Below are 20,195 nucleotides of genomic sequence, written 5' to 3'. Positions count from 1 at the left end.
AACTTCCTCCCATGTATCCCCCATCACTGACACTCCACATGAATCATCCTCCCCTGCCACAGTTGTAACCCTTCTGTGATCCAAAATGTCAAATATGAAGCCAAGAATATAGTCAAGTACACTTAACAGGAAAATGAAATAATGATAGGTTTAAACATAAGAAATAAAATTCATAATAATTTAGAAAAACTAAAATAAAATTTTTAAATGAGGATATTAAAAAAATGAAAAATATTTTTAAAATTTTTTTGATGTTTTGCCTTTCATCACTGCAATATTTCTTGACCTGTATGTACAGTGACATTTTCTTCCATTTCTTCCCCATTGTCTTACTTTTTTCATATTGTCTTCAAAGAAGTTTTAGGTCATAGTAAAGTCACATACAGAACACAGGCAACTCCCCTATATCCAACTTCCTTCCCCTTTCCCCCTTCCCATATCAATAACCTTTTAATATGTGGATGGTACATTTGTTACAACTGATGCACAAGTATTTAAACATAGTAAACTAACTATGGTCAGTGGTTTACAATATGGTCTACATTCTAGACCATACACTTTTGTAAGTTTTTGATGAAATTCAACATGGCCTATATCCATCATTCTTTTGGATATGGATATCCAGTTCTCCAAGCACCATTTGTTGAAGAGGCCATTCTCTCCCAGTTGAGTGGGCTTAGTAGCCTTGTCAAATATCAGATGACTGTATAAGTGAGGATCCACATCAGAATTCTCAATTCAGTTCCATTTTTCAGTATGTCAATCCTTGTGCCAATACCATGCAGTTTTGTCCTCTGTAGCTTTGTAGTATGTTTTAAAGTCAGGTAGTGTGATTCCCCCAATTTCATCTTTCTTTTTAAATATGTCTTTGGCTATTCAGGGCCTCTCAATTTGGTAAAAAAATGCTGTTGATTTTTGCTGAGTTTGCATTAAATCTGTAGATCAGTTTGGGTACAATAGACATATTAATGATGTTTAGTCTTCCCATCCATAAACAGGGAATATTCTTTCATTTATTTACGTCTTCTTTTATTTCCTTTAACAATATTGTATAGTTTTCTGTTTATAAGTCATTTACATCTTTAGTTAAATTTATTCCTACGTATTTGAGTCTTTTAGTTAGTATTGTAATTGGTATTTTTTTTCTTGATTTCCTCCTCAGTTTGCTCATTATTGGTGTACACAAATGCTATTGATTTTTGTGCATTGATCTTATAACCTGTGACTTTACTGAACTCATTTATAAACTCTAGAAAGTTTGTTGTATGTTTCTGAGGGCTTTCTATGTTTAGGATCATGTTGTCTGCAAATAGTGAAATTTTTCCTTTTTCTTTTCCAATTTGGATGACTTTTATATCTTTTTCTTGCCTAAGTGGTCAAGCAAGTACTTCTAACACAATGTTAAATAGGAGCAGTGATAGTGGGCATCCTTGTCTTGTTCCAGATCATAGAGGAAAAGCTTTTAGTATTTAAGCATTGTACATGATGTTAACTGCAGGGTTTTCATATATACCATTTATCATGTTAAGGGCATTTCCTTCTACTCCTACCTTTGCAGTGTTTTTATCAGTAAAGTGTGCTATATTTTGTTGAGTATTTTTTCTGTCTGTAGTGATGATCATGTGACTTTTTTCTTTTGATCTGTTTATGTAGTGTATTATATTGATTGATTTTTAAATTTTCTTACGTTGAACTGTCCTTGCATACAAAGATTGTAATCCACTTGGTCATGATGTAAAATTCATTTGATGTGTTGTTGAATATAATTAGCAGGTATTTGTTGAGGATTTTAGCATCTAAGTTCATTAGAGTGATTGGTCTGTAATTTTCCTTTCTTGTGTCATATTTGTTTGGCTTTGGTATTAGGGTGATGTTGGCATCATAGAGGGAGTTAGGCAATGTTCCTTCTCTTCTATATTTTGAAAGAGTTTAAACAAGATTGATGTTATTTCTTTCCAGAATGTTTGGTAAAATTCACCTGTGAAGCCATCTGGTCCTGGACTCTTCTTAGTTGGGAGGTTTTTGGTGACTAATTCAATCTCATTACTTGTGATTGCTCTGTTGAGTTCATCAGTTTCTTCTTTTGTCAATAAAGACTGCTTGTGTGTTTCTAGGAATTTGTCCATTTCCTCTAAATTATCCTTCTTGTTGGCATATAATTTTTCAAAGTATCCTCTTATGATACTCTTTTATATATGAGGTCAGTGGTGATATCCCCTTCCTCATTTCTTATTTTGTGTATTTGCATCTTCTTTTTTCTTTGTGAGTCTAGCTAAGGGTTTGTCAATTTTATTGATCTTGAAGAACCAGTTTTTGGTTTTGCTTATTTTTTCTCATGCTTTTTTATATTTCTGTTTAATTTAGTTCTTTTTATTTTTAAAGATTTATTTTTTATTTATTTCTCTCCCTTCCCCCCCCCCCCCCAGTTGTCTGCTTTCTGTGTCCATTCACTGTGTGTTCTTCTGTGACCACTTCTATCCTTATCAGCGGCACCGGGAATCTGTGTTTCTTTTTGTTGCATCATCTTGTTGTGTCAGCTCTCCGTGTGTGCAGCGCCACTCCTGGCCTACTCCTGGGCAGGCTGCACATTCTTTCACCCAGGGTGGCTCTCCTTATGGGGTGCACTCCTTGCACATGGGGGGACACCCCTGTGTGGCACGGCACTCCTTGCGTGCATCAGCACTGTACATGGGCCAGCTCCACACAGGTCAAGCTCCACACAGGGTTTGAACCATGAACCTCCCATGTGATAGGCAGATGCCCTATCCATTGGGCCAAGTCCACTTCCCTGTTTAATTTAGTTCTGCTCTAATTTTGTTATTTCCTTCTTTCTACTTCTTTTGGTATTATTTTCTTGTTCTTTTTCTAATTCCTCTAGGTGTGCAGTTAGGTCTTCAATTTTAGCTCTTCTTTTTTGATATGAGGGTTTATGGTTATGAATTTTCCTCTAAGTACAACTTTTGCTGCATCCCATAGGTTTTGATATGCTGAGCTGTCATTTTCATTCATTTCAAAGTAGTTACTGATTTCTTTTGTAATTTCTTTCCTGACCCACTCTTTGTCTAAGAGTGTTTTGTTTAACTTCCATATATTTGTGTGTAATCTGGTTCTCAGGTCCTTATTGATTTTCAGCTTCATTGCATTGTGGTCAGATAAATTGCTTTGTATAAGTTCAATCTTTCTGAATTCATTTAGACTTGTTCTGTGGCCTAGCATGTGGTCTATCTTGGAGAATGTTCTATGTGGCCTCAAGAAGAAAGTATATCTCATTGTATTTGGGTGCAGTGTTCTGTATATGTCTATTAGGTCCAGCTTCTCTAATGAATTATTCAGAGACTTTGTTTCTTTATTAGTCTCTATTGAGATGTTCTGTGTAGTGGTGATAATGGTGTATTAAAGTCTCCCACTATAACTTAGAGGCATCTATTTCTCCACTTAATATTTCCAGTTTTTGCCTCATGTATTTTGAGGTGTCCTGGTTAGGTGCTCAAATGTTTATGATTGTTCTTTCTTCTTGAAAGATTTCCCCTTTTACTAATATGCAGTTTCTTTGTCTCTTAAAATAGTTTTGCATTTAAAGTCTATTTTGTCCAATATTAGTATAGTACTCCTTCCCTTTTTTGTTGTTGTTTGCTTGGAAAATTATTTTCCAGACATTCCCTTTCAGCCTCCTTGAATAGCTGGGTCTGAGGTGGATTTTTTTGGGGGCTGCATATAGATGGTCATATTTCCTTATCCATTCTTCCAATCTGTGTCTCTTTACTAGTGAGTTTAATCCTTTAACATTCAGTATTATTACTGTCAAGAAATTACTTACATTAGCCATATTTTCTTTGGGTTTATGTACATCATATGTTGTTTTTATTCCTTTTTGTTTGTTTGTTTGTTTTTTTCTTACATTTTCCTCCAACTCTCTCTCCTGATTTTTCTTTTCAACCTGGAGCACTCCCTTTAGTATTTCTTGAATGGCAGTTTTCTTATTGGCATACTCTCTTAATTTCTGTTTATCTGTAAATATTTTGAATTCTCCATCATTTTTGAGTGCCGCCTTTGCAGGATAGATAATTTTTGGCTGGAAGATTTTTTCTTTTAACACCTTAAATATATCATACCACTGCCTTCTTGACTCCATGATTTCAGATGAGAGATCAGTATTTAATCTTATTTAGCTTCCCTTGTATGGGATGATTCTCTTTTTCTTGCTGTTTTCAGTATTCTCTCTTTGTCTTGAGCATTGGAGAATTTGACAAGTATATGTCCTGGAGTAGGCCTGTTTGGATTTATACTGTATGTGGCGTGCTGCACTTCCTGGACATGTACATCCATCTCCCTCAGTAGGGTTGGGAAGTTTTCAGATATTATTTCCTCCAAAACTCCTTCTGTCCCCTTTACCTTCTCTTCTCCCTCTGGGATGCTTATAATGCCTATGTTAGTGCATTTTATGTTGTGGTTCAGATCCCTAAGTCCTTGCTGGTTTTTTTCTATCTTTTAATCTATCTGTTCTATTATCTATTTGATTTCAGATATACTGTCTTCCACACCACTAATTTTTCCTCTGCTCTTCAAATCTGCTGTTATTTGCTTCCAGTGTATTTTTTATTTCTTGGACTATGCCTTTCATCTTCATCATATCCATTATCTTTTTATGTATGTTTACAATTTCTTCAGTATGTTTACCCTGTGTCTTCTCAATATTCTTAATCTCTTCCTTCACTTCATTAAGTTGGTTCATGATATTTGTTTGGACAGCTCTGATTAGCTGAACCATGTTCTGTATCTCCTCCTGGTTTTCAGTTTGTTCATTGGACTGAGCCATGTCTTCCTGTTTCTTAGTATGGTTTATAATTTTTTGTTGCTGTTTAGGCATCTCTTTATCTTTATGGGCTTATTCAGTTGATTAGTTTCTCTCTCCACTCTAGGGTTTTATTTAGTTGCTGTTTTGGTGTGTGTTGTAAGTTTTCTCTTTGACATTTCATTCCTCTTATTCTATTTCCTTGCTGTTGTCTATGTTCCCTTGAAAGAAAAAGATTAGGGACAGAAAATGGAAAGTGGTAAGAAGAGAAAAAGGATAATAGTAACAATAATAGTAAAAGGTAAAAGAGGAACCATATAAGACCTAGGAATATGAATAATTTTTTTTTTTTAACAATCCACAAATCTTTTATTATTTATTTTTTTAGCATCACTTATGCCATGAATTCATAGGGAATAGGTTCCAGTAGCTCAGGCGCTTTTCCATTAGTCCTCACAAAGTGTGCTTCCCTGGGTGGAGCAGGCTGGTGTTTCAGCTTCCTTCTTTTTCTGATCATTTTCCTTCACACATTTTAGGAAGCTATCTCGGCTCTTAGAGTGCTTAATATGCTCAATGCGTATATTAATTCTCTTGGCAAGAATCTTGCCCTTAACCTGTTTGTTTACCACTATACCAACAGCATGCTGGGTAACATTGTAGACTCTTCCCATTTTGCCATGGTAACATTTGTGGGGTATTCCTTTTTGAACAGTGCCCATTCCCTTTATGTCTACGATATCACCTTTCTTGTAGATTCGCATATATGTGGCCAAAGGAACAACTCCATGTTTTCTAAAAGGCCTAGAAAACATATCCCTCTCCTCTTTCCCTTTGTGTTCATCATTTTGGCGAATTACTGTAAGATGGTGGTTCCAGCTGAAAAGCTGAATAATTAACTCATGTAAGAAGTGCAGAGGAATAAGAATAAAAATTGTAGTAGAAACAATGAAATGAAGAACTGAATAGAGAAAAATATCTAGAATGAGTTAAAAGGCCAGAGTGATAAGAATAGAGGAAAGAGAAAAGACAAGACAATAAGAAAAACAGTTAAAAAAAGAAAGAAAACAGAATAAAGGAGATAGAAATAAAAACAAGAAAAATTGAAGTCTGAAGAAAGAGAGATGGAATGTAGAATAAAAACAGAAAGCAGATGATAGGATAAAGGAAGGAAAAGAAGTAGTATAGGTAGACAAAATTGGTATACAAAAAAAGGGGAAACAAATGAAGGGGGAACACAGCAAAAAGAAACAAGCCAGCAGAATGTAATTTTTTTAAATGGGGGCGGGGGGAGAAAGAGGAAACAAAACAAAACAAAAACCAAATACTCGAGCAAGCAATCAAACAAAAATTTAGGAAAAACAGCCTTCCCTCTTAGGCCCCTGAAGAACTTCTCAGGCTGCTGGTGTTCATCAATTACTCTGCAGCCTGCTCTCTGCAGGTTTTGAATCAGGTTTTAGCAAGTAAGCTAAGTCAAATTTAAAAAATAGAACCATTTAAGAAAAATAAGAGACCTAAGGGAAGCTAATACAAAAATAATATTTATGTTTTTCTTGTTCTAAAGATCACTACTCTACAGAGAGCCGGGAACTGAACCAGGGACATTGTATATTCAAAGTGGAGACTCTTCCCTGAATTAAACCTTTCTCATTGGGGCTGTTGCTAGAGAGCTATCCAGTCACTTTTCCTAGAGCAGGTTTGACTGTGCAGTTGGGTAGATTCTTGCTGATTAGGAGCCTGTCTGTCCCTTCTCCCTTTCTATTCTTATTGCTTTCTCTCCCAGGGCAGTAGGACATGATAGCCTGTGTGATAAGATCCCCCGTCATCTCTCCTGGTCAGGTTGAATTCCTTTCTGAAATTCAAATGGGACCCTGGTATCCAAACTCACTGCAGAGAAACAGTTCTCAACCCTCTTCCAGACCTCCCCATCCTCCCAGGGGACCCTAAATAGGACCTTGGAAGATTATTAAGTGCTTCTTACAGTCCACCTTCCATAGGGGAGTTGGAATTTTGATAGTTTTCGCACCTGACCAGTCAATTTCCTGACTCCACCCTCTCCCAGTCCAAGTTCCTCTCTCCCAGGTCGGCTAAGTAAATCAGGCTCCCTAAGCATATTCACCTCTCCCATCTTCCCGGGACCACCTCTTGCCAGCTGGTATGCCCCTTAAAGTTTAAAGGGAGTCCAGATAACCAAACCCACAGAAAAGAAACCCCTCTCCACCCTTTGCCAGAATCTTCTTATTCCTGGAAAATACTCCCTCCCGCTCAGTGACTGCTGAGGTCAAGGGGTTTGCAGTGGCCTTTTGCATTGAGGGTGGGGCTTAGCCACCTGCTCTTTCCAGCCACTGGGGCGAGAACCTCACAGTTTTATCTTGGGCTTTTTGTCTCTGTGCCCAGTTCCCTCCAGATTGATGCGCTAAAGCCTCCTGCTCTGTGTGCTCCCAAAACAGCTCACTCAGACAGGATCTTGCCCTTTCTCAGCCATTTTTTGCAAGAGGGCTTGTGATTGCTCACTTAAACCGACACCATCTTGCTGGATCTCCCTCAATTATACTCTCATTGTAGTTTTGATCTGCATTCCCCTAATAGGTAGTGATGCTGAACATTTTTTCATGTGTATTTTGTCCATTTGCATTTTCTCTTTGGAAAAATGTCTATTCAAACCTTTTTCCTATTTTTTAATTAGGTTGCTTGTCTTTTTATGATTGAATTGCATAATGTCTTTATATAACATGGACATCAAAACTTCACCAGATATGTGATTTTCAAATATTTTATCCCATTGAGTAGGCTGCATTTTTACTGTTTTGAAAAAGTATTTTGAAGAACAACAGTGTTTAATGTTGAGGAGGGCCCATTTATCTATTTTTTATTTCATAGCTCATGCTTTGGGTGTAAGGTTTAATGAACTATCACCTATCACATGATCTTGAGTATGTTTCCTTTTATTTTCTTTTAGGAGTTTTATGGTTGTTGTTTTCATATTTAGGTCCTTGATTCATTTTGAGTTAACTGATATACAAGGTGTGAGATAAGGGTCCTCTTTCTTTTGATATAGATATTCAGTTCTCCCAGAACCATTTGTTGAATAGACTGTTCTGGCCCAGCTGGGAGGGCTTGTCATAAAACACGGGACCATAGATGTGTAGATCTCTTTCTGAGTTTTTGATTTGGTGAGTATGGTGAGTATGTCTATCTTTATGCCAGTACTGTTCTGTTTTTTAACACTGTACCTAAGTAATATGCTTTAAAATCAGAAAATTAGAGTCCTCCAACTTTGTTCTTTTTTAAGATTTTTTTTGGCTATTCAGTTCCCCTTCCAAATAAATTTGATAATTGGTTTTTCCATTTCTCAAAAAAAAAAAAAGCTGTTGGGATTTTTATTGGGATTGCATTGAATCTGTAAATGAGTTTGGGTAGAATATGCCATCTTTATGGCATTTAGTCTTCCTATCTATGACTATGGAATGTCCTTGCTTTTTTTTTTTTAACAATGTTTTCTAGATTTCTGAATTCCAGTCCATTATGTCCTCGATTAGGTTTATTTCTAAATATTTGATTCTTTCAGCCACTATTATAAATGGAATTTTTTTTCTGACTTCCTCCTCACATTGTTCACCAGTAGGGGATAGAAATGCTACTGATTTTTGCATGTTTATCTTGTATTCTGCCACTTTGTTGAACTTGTCTATTAGTTCTAGTAGGTTTGTTGTGGATTTTTCAAAGTTTTCAACATGTAAGATTGTATCATCAGTGAATAGTAAAAGTTTTATTTCTTCCTTTTCTATTTGGATGCCTTTTTCTTGCCTAATTGCTAGCTGTAGGTTTTACATACATGCACTTTATCATGGGCTTGAGAAAGTTTTCTTCTATTCCTATCTATTCCTTTTTTTTTTTTTTAACTTTCATCAAGAAAGGATGTTATATTTTGTCAAATGCCTTTTCTGCATCAATTGGGAGACTAATGTGATTTTTTGTCTTCAATTTATTAATGTAGCCTATTGATTTTCTTCAGTTGAGCCACATTTGCATACCTACTTAATAATGGTGTAAAATTCTTTTAATGTGTTTTTGGATTTGGTTTGAAAGTATTTTGTTGAAGATTTTTGCATCTATAGTCATTAGAGAAACTGGTCTGTAATTTTCTTTTATCATAGTATCTTCATCTCATTTTCGTATTAGGCTGATGTTGGTTTCAGAGAATGATTTTGGTAGCATTCCTTCCTATTCAATTTTTGAAAGAGCTTGAGAGATATTGGTCTTAGATTGTCTTTGAATGGTAGAATTCACCTGTGAAGCCGTCTAGTCCTGGGCTTTTCATCTTTGGGAGGCTTTTGATGACTCTTTCAATCTCTTCCATTGTGACTAGTTTATTGAGTTCTTCTATTTCTTCTAGGTCCAGTGTAGGCTGTTCATGTGTTTCCAGGAGTTTGTCTATTTCATCTATGTTGTCTAGTTTGTTGGTGTACAGTTGTTCATAGTATTCTCTTATGATCTGAATTTATTTATTTGCATTGTCTCTTTTTTTCTTTGTCAGTTTAGCTAAGAGTTTGTTAATCCTTTCAAATAATCAACGTTTGGTTTTGTGGAATCTCTGTATTGTCTTTTTCCTCCAATTTCATTTATTTCTGTTCCAATCTTGATAATTTCTTTCCTTCAACTTCATTTGGGATTAGTTTGCTGGTCTTTTTCTAGCACTTCCATGTGTGCAGTTAGTTCTTTAATTTTAGCTCTTTCTTCTTTCTAAATGTAAGCTTTGAGGGCTATAAATTTACCTCTCAGCACTGCCTTTGCTCTATCCAATAGGTTTTGATATATTGTGTTCTCTTTTCCTTCTGTCTCAAGATATGTACAGATTTCTCTTGCAACTTCTTTTCTTATTCCACTGATTATTTAAGAGTGTGTTGTTGAATCTTCATATATTTGTGAATTTTCCCTTTGTCCATTATTGATATCCAGCTTCATTTCATTATGATCAGAGAAAGTTCTTTATAAATTTTAATCTTTTTTAATTTATTGAGAACCTGTTTTTTTATCTAACATGTTGTCTATCCTGGTAAAGGATCCTAGAGTATTTGAAAAGAATGTATATACTGTAGGATTTGAATGCAATGCTCTATGAATGTCTATTTAGTTATTTCTCATATTATTCATGCTTTCTGTTTACTTATTGAACTTCTGCCCAGATGTTCTATCCAATGCTGAGAGTGGTGTATTGAAGTCTCCAGCAACTATTTCTCCCTTCAGTTTTTCTAATGCATGCCTCATGTATCTTGGACAGCCAGGTTAGGTGCATTAACACTTATTATAGTTATTTCTTCTAGATGAATTGTCCTTTTTATTAATATACAATGACCTTCATCTCTTATTACAGATTTGCATTTAAAATCTATTTTGTCCAATATTTGTTTCCTTACAACCATTCTTTTTTTTTTATTGCTATTAGCATGGAATTTCTTTTTCCAGTTCTTCATTTTCAACCTGATTGTGTCCTTACCTCTGACATGAGTCTCTTGTAGACAGCATAAAGATGGCTTATATTTATTTTTCTATCCCTTCTGTCACTCTATGCCTTTTGATTGGTGAATTCAATCCATTAGTATTCATCATTATAACTGTAAAGGCATTACTTACTTTATCCATTTTATCCTTTGACTTTCTGTTGTCATATCTTTCTATTGTCTCTTTTTACCCTTTAAATTACCCTTACCATGTCTCTTGCACTTGTTTTTATCCTTTCAGACTGTAGAACTCCCTTTAGTATCACTTGTAATTCTGGTCTTTGGGTAACATATTCTAGTAGTTATTGTTTGTCTGTGAAGACTTTGGACTCACCCTCATTTTTGAAGGATGGCTTTGCTGAATACAGAATTCTTGGCTGGCAGTTTTTTTCTTTCAGTACCTTAAATGCATCATACCACTTTCTTTTATCCTGCATGGTTTCTGATAAAAGATCAGCACTTAATCTTATTGAGGTTCCCTTGAATGTGATGCTTTTCTTTTCTTTCTTTTTTTTTTTTTTCTGCTTTCAGAATCCTCTCTTTATCTCTGATATTTGCCATTCTGAATAGTAGGTTTCTTGGGGTAGGTGTATTTGGGTTTATTCTGTTTGGGGTACATTGTCCTTCTTGAGGATTGATATATATGTCTTTCATAAGGTCGGAAAGTTTTCAGGCATTATTTCCTCAACTATTCTTTCTGCCCCTTTCCATTCTCTTCTCCTTCTGGGATACAAATAATGCATATGTTTGTACATTTTGCATTGTCATTCAATTCCCTGACACTCTGTCCCATTTTTTTCATTCTCTTCTCTGGCCTTTTCCAGTTTGTATATTCTGCTTTGAAATCACTAATTCTGTCATTAAGCATTTCAAATCTGCTCTTATGTCTCTCTAATGCATTTTTAATCTCATCTATCATGTGTTTCATCCCCATCAGGTCTGTTACTTTTCTTTGTAGCTTTCAAATTTGGAAAGTCACCCAGTGTCTTCTTAATTCCTTTATCTCTTTAGTCATATTTTCCACCAACTCCTTGAATTGTTTTAGGTGTATTGTGTGACTATCATTGGTTAACTGTCTTAAATCCTGTGTCTCATCAGGATTTTTGGGTTGTTCCTTTGACTGGGCCATCTCTTCCTGTTCTTTAATATGTTTGTAATTTTTTTGCTGATTTCTAGGCATCAGAATATGTTGGTGAATTTACTCTGATGGTCAATTTCTTTCTCTTGTAGTTTTGTTTCTTGGTTCTTCTTTTATTTTTGTTAAAATTATTCAAAGTCTTTAAACTTTCTGAGCTTAAGTTATCAAAATAGGACTGGTACTCACTAATGGGACATAGATCCTCTCCAATGGTCTGGAACAATAGACTCCTAAAAGTGGTTTTTCTCCTTACAGTGTCCAGGCCCATCAGCAGCTGATACTGGTCAGTGACTCTTTTTACCCTGAATTGGTTTATTTCACTTGCTCGTTTATTTTATTTTGTTTTCAGGAGGCTTGGGGGAATCAAACCCAGGACCTCCCATGTGAGAAGTGGGCACTCAACTGCTTGAGCCACCCCATTCTCTGGTCAGTGACTCTTTATGCAGAGGTGTCTCTCATTTCCCATTTGCCTGTGATTCTGGTCTGGTCAGTGCTGAGATCCAAAGCAGGTTCTGCTGGCAAAATTCATTGAAGAGAAACCACTCTTCTGCCACACTCTCCCTCTTCCCAGGAAGGAAGATATCTACTTCCCTCTCAATGAGCCATGGGCATTATCACCTTGGTGGTGGGGGATGAGTGTCCTTCTCAGCTGCTGGAGTTAGTAACTCATGGTTTTCCTTTTGTCTTCTTTGTCTTTCTGTCTCTTGCCCTTGTGGAGGATGTGCATCACTCTCCTGTTCTGCAGATCCCCAAAGCAGTTCCCTTTTTGCCCTTCCTCCATTGTTTTTGTGAAGGTTGAGTCCTGCCTACCTACTCCAATGCCATCTTCCTGGAATTCCCTATTACCAGTTTAAGAGTTGAGAAAAGAAAAATATCTGCTCAAGCACATACACAAACTTCCTTGTAAAATAAAACCTCAAGTGGGATAAATAGCAATTCTCCAGCATATTAAATTTCTCAGTAAATCATGTCAACCACAATCCTGGTATAAATCTACTGAACCTTTAGAATTGGTATAAGAGAAATCTTTTTACATCTATGTATTTAGTAGTTTTGTCACTGCTCTTACTGTTTCACAACACTGATTATGAGTTCAGACATCATAGGGCTCTGGTTAGGATTAAAGGAGACAGGTATATGAAAGCATTTGTATGCCAAGGTTCTCCAGTGAAATACTATATATATTTTCCTATACGCATTATGTATATGTATGTGTATGCATCCTCCAGAGACAGGATATATAGATGGATATTATAAATATATGTAAATATTTGTGGTTTATTATAGAAATGTCTCGTGACGATGGGGCTTGCCATTGTAAATTCTGTAGGGCAGGCCACAAATTGTAACCTTATGAAGGTGAAATTGAATTCCCCAGGAGAAGCTGGTGGCTGAAGTAGAGATAGAAATTCTTCTTTCTGACTGCTGAAACCCTCAGTTCTCTCTTTAAGATCTCCAATTAAGTGGATGTGGAAGCACCTCTCATTGCTGAGGCCAGTCTCCTTTGCTGATTGTAGATGTAATCATATCTAGATGCAATCAACTGACTAATGATGTAAATCCATCTACAACATATCCTCAAAGTAACAATCTGACCAATATTTTCTCAACCAAACAAATTGTGTGCCACAACTGAGCATGGAAGAGTATGACAATTTGGAGAACTTTAATAATTTAGCTTGATTGAATTATAAAGCATGTGCATGGATTTGAAGTTCAGGAATTTTATAGGAAGAAGACTAGACTCTGGGTGTTGCTAATCATACTAAGAAGGCAGGATTTCATGCTATAGGCATTGAGGAGCCCACTGAGGCTTTCAAAACAGGGGAGTTATATATGATCAGATTAATGTTTTAGGAAGATCAGCCTTGGAACTGGATAGATAATGGATTGACATGAAGAGAAAGGAAGACCAATTAAGAAGCAATTACAATAGTTCCATTAAGCAATTATTAAGGCAATAATAATTGAGATATTCCAAGATGAGAGATATGGCAAAAAAAAAAAAAAGCAGGTTTGAATGGGTGGGAGCAATGCTGAGTTTAATATGTTGAATTTGAAACAACACTAAGGGTCTGGCATTCGGAAGTGTAGTCTGGGCTAGAAATCAATTTGGGAGTCCTTAGGCACATAGGTAGAAGCTCTCAGTAAAATTTCTTATTCTTTGTAAAAGAAAACTGTCTTTGCTCTGAAGTGATATGAATCATGAAAAGTATCTCTAAAATCTAATAAATAGATTATAGCAACTGGTACTCAGGAAAAGATGATAGTTTACCTTTGTATTGTCATTGCCCTGATACTGCTTGTGTCTAAAAGTAAGTTAATTCATCTCTTCCAATATCACACAATGTTGTTCAAGTGTGGAATATGAGGTTATTGGAAAGTAGGAAGAATTAATATGGACCCTAGAAGAAATTCATTCATATACGGAAAAAGAGCTAAAAACACCCAGTACAATGGGATCACTGTTATTGGCTTGGATTCTTTTTCTCATAATGGAGCTACTATTATGTACCATTTTTTTCTGGGCACCAGAAAAGATAACTCTATTCTAGCAAAAGGTCAAATACTACATTTACAATATGCACTGTTCTTCATGCCCAGACTATAAATATTAGTTGTTTCAAATTCTTATTGTGAAAAGAAGAATTGGTAAAATATTGTTTTCCATAGCCTTTTCCCCCTCATTTCTTTCCCTTTAAAAATAAAACCAAGTAAATAGATTTATATGTCATAGTGTAGGAATTCTCTTATTGTCTAGGAACATCAATACCAGGATTCTGTTTGCTGATGAAAAGAAATACTAAAATAAAAAATAATAATAATAATTAGTTTCCTATTTGTATGTAAATTTTTCCAAATATTTCACAGTTTGATTTTCATAGAAACTTGTGATATAGGAAGGGAAGATATTATTATTCCCATTTTATAGAAACTCAGCTTGCTTCAGATTTAGCCATTTGCAAAACCAGTGTGAGTTGGAAATTGGAGGTAATGGTTTATAGGAATTGCCATGGAATTCCATATAAAGATTTGGTTTAGACAATAGGAATTTACTGGTGTCCAAAATTGAGTCATCAACAAGATGATGCTTACTCTCCAAAGACAGTGACATTCAGGGGTTGGCTGACAGTTATCCTTGGTATCTTCTCTCTTTTCTACCAGGTTCCATTGATGCCAGTTTCTTGCTCTTCCCATGGCTTCTCTTTCTGTGTCCAATTTCCTTTGATTATAAGGAGTTCAGCAATAATGAATTAAGGCCCACCTTTATTCAGTTTGGGTACACCTTAACTAATATCATCTTCAAAGATCCTATTTACAAATAGGTTTGCACTCATAGGACCAGGAATTGGGACCTGAGCATGCCTTTTGTGGAGGACATGATTCAATCCCCCAAAACTCCCAAGAATTATTTGAAAAGACTTGATAATCACAACTGTTAGCATTAACTGAGAAGTTATTCATACAAGATGCACAAGCTCTATGTGTATCCTTTAATTTAATTCTCCAACAATGCTGTAAGGCAGATAGTTAGAGAGGTCAATTCACATAATAAGGAAGGGTGAGGATTCAAAAGCCACCTGCTGTGGAGCATCTCTAACATATTTCATATGAAATATGAAAAAAATTTAAAAAGTGAAGAAAAGTTTTTAGATAGAGCATACGGATAGAAATAACTTAGTTGCTACAAGTTCCTACTATAACCAGGTCTGAGTTTCCTGAAAAAACAAAAATATGAAATTGTTTAGATAATGCATCCTAAAAATCTCATAAATAGAAATATGCATTCATCCTTTTTTGACAGTAAATTTTATAACAATTTCTCTCAAACCTCCATATGATATATTGTATAAGACAATGGTTTGTGTCTTTTATAAAAAAATTTGCAATAGATATAGAAAACTTCTTCAAATGAATTAATATCTGGCTTGAGATTTGCTAAACTTCTTGGATTGGTAGTTAGTTATTTTTTATCAAATTGGGAAATATTTTAGCCAATGTTTCTTCAAATACTTTCGACATTATTATCACTCTTCTTGCCTTCAGGGACTCTAATTACATATATTTTAAATGGCTTTCCCACATGTCATTGAAGCTATGTTTTCCTTTTCTCTTTGTTTCAATGTGGATGATGTCTATTGATCAGTTTAAATTCACTCATCTATTCTTTTGGGTGTGTTCAATCTGCTATTTATCTTATCCAATGAATTTTTTATTTTAGATATTGTATTTTGTATTTTTTAGTTCTAGAATTTTCATTTCATTCTTTTATACCATTTCCAAATCTTCCCTGAAATTTCCTAGTACTTCCCCTATTATATCTATCTTTTCCTTTATGCTTGCTAACATAATTATCATGGTTGTTTTAATGCCCATTCTGATCATTACAATTCTGAGTTATTTGTATATCTCTTTCTATTGACTGAGTTTTTCTTTTGTCCATGTAGCCTATCTTTTTGTTTCTTCATATTCTAATTTTATTTTATTTTATTTGGTAATCAGCTATAGTTTTCATCCACCTTGACCATCTGTAGGTTTCTGAAAGTGGTGACAGATACATAAGTAATCAATATATAGAGTTTGTTTGATGAATCTTCAACCTCTACATTTTCTGGACAAGCATACATGGAAATGGTACAGGACATTCATTATTCCTTTGACTCAGACAGCTTTGTTAGGCCTGGTTTCAACATACATATATGGCATTCCCATCTCCTTCATGGCAAATTTCTAGATTTCTTTGAGTGTCCAAGGGACATGCTTACTGAAGTCCGCTCCATGGATCCACTTGTGAACGCTGATGGTGTATTCCCTCGTCACCACCTTGTTGATGGCAGAAGAGCCCTTTTTCTTCTCACCACCCTTTTTTGCAGGAGCCATTCTGCTGGGACTAGGTTGAAAAGGAAGGTAGTTTTTTTTTTTTTTTAATTGTGTATAGTACATTTTTAGATGACATGTAAAGACAATGAATTCTGATATTTTACTTCTAAAAAGATTGAGTTTTGTTCTAGTGGCAGTTAAATTGAACTTACGGAGGTTTGGTTTTATGCTTTTCTTTTTTTCTAGGAGCATCTATTTAAGTTTTGCCCTCAGTTCTAGGGCAAACCCTTTATTCCTGGAATTTAATTTTTTTCCCTAAGCTGTGGTCCTTCTGGGGTATCATAAAACCCTAGGTGTCTTCCAAGCCTTGGTGGGACTCAAACGCCAAACACTGTCTTCACTGTGATGAGCAGAAACTGAAATACCTATTTTGAACCCACTATACCAACTTTTAAACCTAGGACAGAATGTCCAAATGAGCATTCTTGTCTTAACAACGTACTTGTCTTACATGTCTTACATGTCTTGTCTTAACCAAGTACTAATGATGTTTCTGATTTTCCATCCAAACTCTGCCACCTGGGACAGGTGTGATCACCCAAATTTTCCTAAGTGTTCTACTTAGACACGCTCCTGCCAGCTGGAGGTAGGCCATGGTGAGCTTACAGAGCTGACTTCTTCCATTTCATGTCCTTGGTATACTTCAGCTCTGTCAAATGCCCAAGTGTGATGAACCTTATATTTTCCACATGTATCTATCACCTTGCTTACTAATACCCTGAGGTCTCTGTAAATTTGGGGAGAGGCTGATGTCAAACTATGACCCAGAAACTCTGTTCAGTTTGTCTTCTCCTGCAGGGAAGAGAGAAAATTGTGATGAGAGGAGGGGCTCACAAAGGACTTATGAGATGCTTGTAATACTTCTTTCTTAACTTGGGTACTGGAAATTATTATTCTTTAGACTATACATGCTTGTTTTATATACTCTTTGTATAGAAACATTTTACAATTTTTAAAAAGGGAAAGCAAATTAGTGCAATTGCAAAAAGGATAATTAAGTATATGGTTTACACTAACAAAGGAAAAGAAAGAGAGAATAGGATATCAGAAAATGACTTCTGCTTATAGATTTCTGTTATACGTAGAAATACTCACATGTTATTTTCCGAAAGTAACTTGCTCAACAAGTAGTTTTTGCTGATGAAATTCAAAGGTACAATTACACAATTAACTAAAATAATATCCTTCCCAATGGAAGGAATAGGCATGAATTTAGAGCCTGACTGACCAGGATTCATATCTCACTTCTGCCAAATTCTAGCAGAATGATTTTGGGTGAATTGTTTAATCTCTCCAAGCCTCAGTTTCCTCCACTATAAAATGGGCATAGAAGTAACTAGTACACAGAGCTGCTATAAGGACTAATGATTTAGCATATGTAAAGTACTTCCTAGCACAGTATCTAGTACAAGTAGGTGCTCAATAAATTTGCACCCCCCACTCCCAAATTTATTCCTATGGATATTGAGATGACTACAAATAGAGTTAAATTCTTTATATTATTTTTTTCAACTCACTTTCCTGGTTTTTATTCTACAGCCAACAATTACTCATGATATCCCATTGTTATTACATGCCCTTTTCCTTATCCTTCAATATCCTTAAAATTCAGTGTCCGGGATATTCCCTCTGTTTATTAAAAATCAATGAAAATAGAGGGTAGGAGTCAGGATAGGAATAAACAGATTGGACGAAGAAAATGAATTGTAAAAAAGGGAGCCAAAGAAAGATTATGAAAATTCCTCCTTCTTTTGATTCATGTGGTAGAATTTCCTTGTATTAACCAGCAGTATTCCAGGAAATGTAGTCATATGAAGAAGCATATAGCTCAAAACATATTGTTCTATCTACAGTGATTACTTGATGAACATGGAAAACATTTTCCGTAGGCTGGCAAAACAATTCAAAAATACATGAAAAAGCTTCTCAGAATTTTTTTCTAAGGCAAAACTTATGCAGAAAACAGAAGCCACAGAAGGAAGGAACAGTTTGTTAATGAAGTTATCACTCCTAATTAAACTTGACACTGAATGTAACTTCTTCCTTCTCTGGACAGTCTATTTTTGGTTTTGCTTTTTAATCTCTCATCATGAGCAGGCATTTTCATTAGTGCAGAGGTCATGTCCATTACCCCTCACACAAACACGAAACAGTAATTCAGAGACAAACATTCAAACTCTGTAACAATTATCTTGCTCTTATCAGTGCAATAAAAGACAAAAATATTGAGGATATAATATTTGGGAGTTAGGAAGGATGAAGATTTTAAGACATGGAGTAACAAAGGAATTAAACTTTGTGGTTATGATATTACTGGCAAGAGGACACAGAAAGGAATCTAAGGTTCTTCCTGAATTTGATTTCTCTGCTCACAAATATTTTCCTGTTATAAAACTTGCTTGAGAGAGACTTAAAAACTGGCCATAAAAGGGTAGAATCTAATTTCACTTTCCTCTCTTAGAACTTACATCCACGAATCTTACCACATAACATGAAGTGAAATGGATTTGCTGGTAACAATTATAACATTATTAGGAATAATTTCAGCTTGGTAGTCTTACATAACATGACCAAAACTGCTGTTTTAAAGTGGTTTATTTTACATGGATGAAACTGGTCTTATTGAATGCATTGATGAATGTTATATGGTTTTATGACAGATTTAATTATAAATCATTTTCTATGAATGATTTCTTGGAAATAGTGTTTGTAAAGGTTAGCACATTTCTTGACAAAAAGCAACAACAACAACAAAAATTAACAGAATTAAACAGATCCAAGTTTGAATCCAGGCTCAATCATTCTTGAGCTTTACCACCTAAAGCAATTATTTAATCTCTCTCATCATCGGTGTTCTCTCCACTAAGGTGCGGTATGTATAATCTTCACAGAGTTGCTGAGGGGATTAAATGAGAAGACACGTGAAGGACCCAGCACGGTACATCCTTTCTCCCACCTGCAATCTATTAATAGATAGGATGGCAACAGATTGAAGGTTCCCTGAGTGTCTCAGAGAACTAAAGTTAAACTGCTTCCTTATCTTAATCCCCTTTCCCCCCCACCTTTACCAATGGCAGCACTTACATGACGCAGCTCTTAAGGACTCACCCATGTGCCGCCCTTGTTCTGCCTCCATATGCAAGGCTGCCGTGTGCAATCAAAGCCAGATTCTCCTATACTGGCAATGGAGGACGAAGCCCCAGAGGGGGAGGAATGGCTGTATTCTAGAGCCACAATTCCCTTTCCTCCAAGTTCAGTTTTCCCTTGAGGATCTCTCACCAGTAGTGCTGTTCTCAGGAATGTTGTTTCTCTAAATATAGACCAAAGTGTGACTATGGAAACTGACAGTTTGAAACTGGTTGGACCCTAGAAAATCATGTCGCTAGAGCTAATCCATTCCTGAGGGTGTGAACCTGTGTAGGTGGGACATTTTGATTAGGGTACTTCGGGAGGGCGTGACTCAGCACGGGCCTTAATCCTCTTACTGGAGTCCTTTAAAAATGGGATGAATAAAGAGAGATACCCACAGAAGCATAGAGAAAAAGCCACAGAGCAGAGAGAGAAAGCCACAAGAGCAAGGAGTGAAATCATCGGAACCCAGGAGAGAAGCCAGAAGCTGAAGCAATGAAACCTGGAAGAGACGAGAGAGACCAGCAGATGCCTCTATGTGCTAGTCCTCAGGGAGAAAGCATCACCAGATGATGCACTGATGTAGACACTTTCACAGCCTCAGAACTGTAAGCCTGCAACCTAGTAAATCCCACTGTAAAAGCCAACCCATTTCTGGTAAATTGCTTTCAGCAGCTTTTAAAGATTTATTTTTATTTATTTAATTCCCCTCCCCTCCCCCGGTTGTCTGTTTTCTGTGTCTTTTTGCTGCGTCTTG

Source organism: Dasypus novemcinctus, chromosome 4, assembly GCF_030445035.2.
Source record: "Dasypus novemcinctus isolate mDasNov1 chromosome 4, mDasNov1.1.hap2, whole genome shotgun sequence".
In the NCBI taxonomy this organism is placed as follows: domain Eukaryota; kingdom Metazoa; phylum Chordata; class Mammalia; order Cingulata; family Dasypodidae; genus Dasypus; species Dasypus novemcinctus.
Note: the sequence above shows the minus strand (reverse complement) of the source record.